We start from the raw sequence: 5,816 nt of genomic DNA, 5'->3' as shown, positions 1-5,816 counted from the left end.
AGTTGGGATGATCCTTCCATCCGGGATTGTAGGTGTTAGAGAAAGGATCATAGCGTCTTTGCGGAGGTCCCGGAAAACCTCCGACAGCATCTACATGTGCTATTGAATTATCGTTAAGGATTGGGCACAAATTCGTCGGGTGTTCAGACGTAGTACAAATTTCACATAGTTGGGTCAAACTCTTCTTTTCTGTAAGCAAAGATTGAACAACATTCGTAAGCTTATCCAATTTATCTTCTAAAGTTGAAATGTTTACCCCATTAACCCGTCTTGTCGGCTCTGAATTTGGTCGATACTGTTGAGAATTTGCCGCCATGGTGGACATTAGCTCTCTTGCCCTTTGAGGGGTCATATTGACAAGCGCTCCTCCGCTAGCAGCGTCGATCATCTTCATTTCCATAGGGAGCAAACCTTCGTAGAAATATTGAAGAAGTGATTGTTCGGTCAACCCATGTTGAGGACAACTCGCACACAGTTTTTTGTACCGCTCTTAGTAGTCGTAGAGCGATTTACTCTCCAATTGGCGAATTCCCACTATGTCCCTCCTAAGCTCGACTGCTCGTGACGCTGGGAAGAATCTGTCAAGAAATACACGAAATAAGTCATCCCATGTTGTGATAGAACCGGAGGGTAAGTAAAATAACCATTCTTTTGTTGTATCAACTAAAGAAAAATGAAAGGCCCGAAGTTTGATCTCATCTTCAGGTACTCCCTGGGGTTTCATGCTTGAGCAGACCATGTGGAATTCTCTTAAATGAGTGTGTGGATTTTCGTTCTTCAAGCCTCGAAAAGTGGGCAAAAGGTGAATCAAGCCCGACTTCAATTCAAAAGGGGTTCCTCCGGTTGGATAGTTGATGCATAACGGTGTTTGCTCGTTGAGAGCAGCGGCTAGTTGACGAATGGTTCGGTTTGCCATTCTTTCTAGTTCACAGAGGTTGTTTTTTGTTTCAAAGAGTGGTTCGGTCTCAGGTTCAACCTCTTCGACTTGTTTCCCACGTCGAATTGCCTCTGCACGAATTGCTTCGCTCAACTTTTCAACGTCGGATTCTAGGATTCCTTGTCCTAGCTCTACTCCTGTTTTACTTGCACGTTTAAGAGCTTCTGTCTCTTTTCGTCGTGCTCGCGCCGATTTCTCGATCTCTAGGTCGTATTCGAGATCTCCTGATGAAGATCTGGTCATGAAGACGATTTAAACAATTGTAAGTGTTGCCAGTCCCCAGCAACGGCGCCAAAACTAATAGCTGTCGATTCCACCAATATAAACCTACACCTAGTTTGCAAATTAAAGCAGTATAGGGAGTAGGGTCGATCCCACAGAGACTGGAATTACTTAAAATTGTTTGTTTCTTGACCAGATTAGTGTCTGGGCAGTTGTCGTGCCCGCGACGTTTAGGGGGGAAATAAAATATGAAACCTGAAATAAACACAAGAAAACGTAAAAAGTAAAAAGTAAAAGATGAAATAAAATAAAAAGATGAAATAAAAATAAATAACAAAATAATTTAAAGGAAAATCAATAAAACTTAGCTCAGCCTTAAGCACGGGTTTTCCCGTCTTCGACCCGTTCCTCGAAATTAGGTGAACTCCTCTTTTTCGATAAGCTAGTTATAGCTACCAAGAATGCCTCGGACACCAACTCTTCCTTGTATAAATTAGTTATGGAACGTCCTATAACTAACCCTTACCGATCGAACAACCTACGAAACGTTCGTGGTTTAGATCTCCGGCAGCTTTGCGTTCTAGAAGAGCCTAGCTCGAACCAATGCCCTCAAACATTGAGACATTTAAATTCGGTTACTACTTCCCTTGACGGAACCAAACAGCAATCCCCACTTGGCACGCCAATGTGTTCACGGAAGACCAATTAGACAATCGATCCTTTCGGAATTCCAACTGTACGTCTAGCCACACTAACTCAAACGACGTCTTTTTTTACTTAGTATTGACTTGACTTTGTGAGTTGACAAAGTCATACTCTTAATCCGGAGAAATGATAAATATCGAAAGTTGGGAGTTAAACAGCTCGGGTTCGTAACTCACGGGTATTTTGACGGGGTTAACACCGGCTTAAAGCTGAAAGGGGTTTAGTGTGGCATGAATTTAATCATGCTTGAAGGTTATGGAAATGATAGAAATTATATGAAAAAGGTAGTGGAAATGGATAGGAAAAATTGCAAAGAGAATTAGACAAATTTTGTAAAAAGAAGACAAAATAATCTAATGCTCAATTGATTTAAGAAAAAGAAAACAAAGTGGATAATGGAATTCCAAAATGAAATGGGAATGTAAAGAGAATTGATTAATGGATGATTTCCTAAGAACTAAATCCCCCATTTATATAGATAGGGTTTACTAAAAATAGCTTAAGAATATAAAATCTAAAATAATAATAATTAAAAATAAATAAAATTAAAATAAACTTAAAATAGAATTTCCTATTTTTGGCTTTTTTACAAAGTCAAATTTATGACTAATCCTTGGCTTGCTCCATCTTTTCGCTTTGGCCCATTCCAATAATTTTCTTCTAATTTGGCCCTTTTTCAGCTTGCTTTTAATCAATTGCATCCCTGACAAAAATTAAATCATAAAAACACTTAATTAGCAGGATTCAGTTCATCAATAAACCAAATTAAACATAAAAAATATGCAATTTGACATGTTTATCACTGAGGTATTTTCAATTTATGCTTTTCAAAAATCAACTCATATTGCGAGAGGTAAGCTGAGCCTCAAGACACGTTGAGGTATTTTCAATTTCTGTTTTTCAAAAAAATCAACTCATATTGCGATAGGTGAGTTGAGCCTCAGGACACGCTGAGGTAATTTCAATTTTTGTTTGTCAAAAATCAACTCATATTGCGAGAGGTGAGTTGAGCCTCAAGACACATTGAGGTATTTTCAATTTCTGTCTTTAAAAAAAATCAGCTCATATTGCGAGAGGTGAGTTGAACCTCAAGACACGTTGAGGTATTTTCAATTTCTGTTTTTCAAAAAAATCAACTCATATTGCGATAGGTGAGTTGAACCTCAAGACGCTGAGGTAATTTCAATTTTTGTTCGTCAAAAATCAACTCATATTGCGAGAGGTGAGTTGAGCCTCAAGACATGTTGAGGTATTTTCAATTTCTGTCTTTAAAAAAAAATCAGCTCATATTGCGAGAGGTGAGTTGAACCTCAAGACGCTGAGGTGTTTTCCATTTCTGTTCTTCAATTTCTGTGTTTTAAAAAAAATCAGCTCATATTGCGAGTGGTGAGTTGAGCCTTGACTCACACGCTGAGGTATTTTCAAATTCTGTTTTTCAAATTTTGTTTTTCCAAAAAATTAACTCATATTGCGAGAGGTGAGTTCAGCCTCAGGACACGCTGAGATATTTTCAATTTCTTTTTTTTCAATTTATGTTTGTCAAAAAAATCAATTCATATTGCGAGAGGTGAGTTGAGCTTCAGATCATACGCTGAGGTATTTTCAATTGATTTTTATTTTCATTTTTTTTTCAATTTATGCTTTGCAAAAATCAACTCATATTACGAGAGGTGAGTTGAGCCTCGAGTCACATACCAAGGTATTTTCAAAATCTGTTTTACAAATTTTTTTTTTAAAATCAACTCATATTGTGAGAAGTGAGTTGAGCTTTGGTTCATGTGCTGAGCTATTTTCAATTTCTGTTTTTAATGTTTAGTTTTAAAGAGTCAATTCATATTGCGAGAAATGAGTTAAGCTCAAGATCACATGCCGAGTAAAGAATAAAGACTGGAATTAATCGAAGACACAGATTTTATATCCCTGAAGTTATAGTGAAGCTAATTGAAGTTGCAGTGGATCTGATCGATGATATCAAATCTTACCTTTCTAAAAGTTGCAGAAGAGAAGACCACAAATTTTATCTGACTAAAGCGATGGAAGAGCAGATTGAAGCTGTCGATCTTATCTTTTTGAAGTCACCTTGAAGTAAATCGAAGCTACAAGGCATATATCAGAAGATGCAGTGGATTTGATCAAGACAACAAGATACAGTGGTTTGGAAAGAGACTACCTGGATGAGAAGAGCACCAAAGAAGTCCATACTTAGTAAGACCGGGCAAAATTGGCCTTTCTTTGTGTCTTTGCTTTATTCCCGTTACACGATAATAAGCAAAGAGGGGCAGCTGTTATAGGCCAATTTTAACCCATTTACATCAAAACCCAATTTAACCTTACCTAACCCACCAAAATTAAACCCAAAACCCAAAATCTTAACTACCCAAAGCCCAATTTACATCAAAACCCCAATAGCCCAAACCCTAAGCCCAAATCGAAATAAAAAACCCTAGCCCACAACCTAAACTTTTCTTAACTAAATCCTAGCCTTTGTCACCACCAACTCCACTAGCCACACTTGCTCTACCACTTACTCCATTAGCCACACTTGCTCCACCACCACTTGTACCTACAAATGAAGACATAAACAATAAAAATATTTGGTAAATGGCTATATAAGCCTTCTCGTATTTTGTATTTGGGGGAGAAAGAAGTTTTTGGGAAGAAAATTATTTTAAAGGATTTTGAGAGGTTTTTTTAGAGTAATCAAGGAGAAGAGTTATTGTAAAGGCTAGTTTTTAGAGAGACTAATTTTTTTTTGGAGATTAATCAAATATCAAAGCAAAAAAGATTTCTTGGTCTATTCTCGTTTTAAGTTCTTTGTTTGCTTATTGTTTTCCTTTCAGTTATAGACCAAGAAACCTCTTTTGCTTTGATATTTGATTAATCTCCAAAAAAAATTAACATCTCCAAAAACTAGCCTTTACAATAACTTTCTCCTTGATTACTCTAAAAAAATCTCTCAAAAATCCTTTATAATAATTTTTTTCCCCAAAACTTCTTCCGCTTATATAGCCATTTATCAAATATTTTTTATTGTTTATGTCTTCATTTGTAAGTACAAATAGTGGTGGAGCAAGTGTAGCTAATGGAGTAGGTGGTAGAGCAAGTGTGGCTAGTGGAGTTGGTAGTGGCAAAAGCTAAAATTTAATTGAGAAAAATTTAGGTTGTGGGCTAGAGTTTTTTATTTTGATTTGGACTTAAGGTTTGAGCCATTGAAATTTTGATGTAAATTGAGCTTTGGGTAGTTAAGATTTTAAATTTTAGGTTTAATTTTGATGGATTAGGTAAAGTTAAATTGAATTTTGATGTAAATGAATTAAAATTAGCCTACAACAATTAAACTTTGAAAAATAAACTTTAAAAAAAAATTAAGATATTTAAAATATTAACCAAGACTCAGGCTTAAAAACATATTCATGAATCCAGCCCAACCCAACTCAAAATTGAGTCAACCAAAACTCATGAGCTAATTAATTGATACACAAGGAGGAATCCTTACGTTCAGTGTTTCATCCCCAATATCACTTCAGAGGAAAAACATGGATATCCCTTACCAATTTCCTTCATGTTCATCACATTAGGAGAACAAAAAATATATGAAAGAGAATGATCAGATAGAGCTAATACTGAAGTTGCCATCATCACGGCAATCAAACCAATAGGGAAACAATATCACATTCATCATTTCATTCTCCCACAACACCAACAACAACAAAATGTTAAATCAATCAAGTGAGCAATGTTCAAAGGTCCATTTTTAGATCCAATACCAAAATTAACAATCTTGAAACAGGGAGTATAATAACAAAGTCTAAAGCTTTGTCAAAAACCATATCAAAAACCACAACTTCTTTTTTACAAGGTAAAGAGAATGATCAGATAGAGCTAATACGTTAAGGTTGCCATCATCACGGCAATCAAACCAATAGGGAAAATTCTGTTCATCATTTCATTC

General features: G+C 36.1%; 2 non-coding genes across 2 annotated transcripts; both read right to left on the bottom strand.

The window, feature by feature from the left end:
* Window positions 1-5,465: 5,465 nt before the first annotated feature.
* LOC121203919 (small nucleolar RNA Z102/R77) lies at window positions 5,466-5,553 on the bottom strand. Its single transcript, XR_005898852.1, has one exon. It is a non-coding gene; the product is annotated as a small nucleolar RNA Z102/R77 (small nucleolar RNA).
* Window positions 5,554-5,730: 177 nt separating this feature from the next.
* On the bottom strand, window positions 5,731-5,816 carry LOC121203920 (small nucleolar RNA Z102/R77). The gene has a single exon (XR_005898853.1). It is a non-coding gene; the product is annotated as a small nucleolar RNA Z102/R77 (small nucleolar RNA).

The sequence above is a fragment of the Gossypium hirsutum genome, chromosome A07, assembly GCF_007990345.1.
Source record: "Gossypium hirsutum isolate 1008001.06 chromosome A07, Gossypium_hirsutum_v2.1, whole genome shotgun sequence".
NCBI lineage: Eukaryota > Viridiplantae > Streptophyta > Magnoliopsida > Malvales > Malvaceae > Gossypium > Gossypium hirsutum.
The sequence above is the reverse complement of the archived record's forward strand: the minus strand, read 5'-3'. Positions and strand labels throughout refer to the sequence as shown.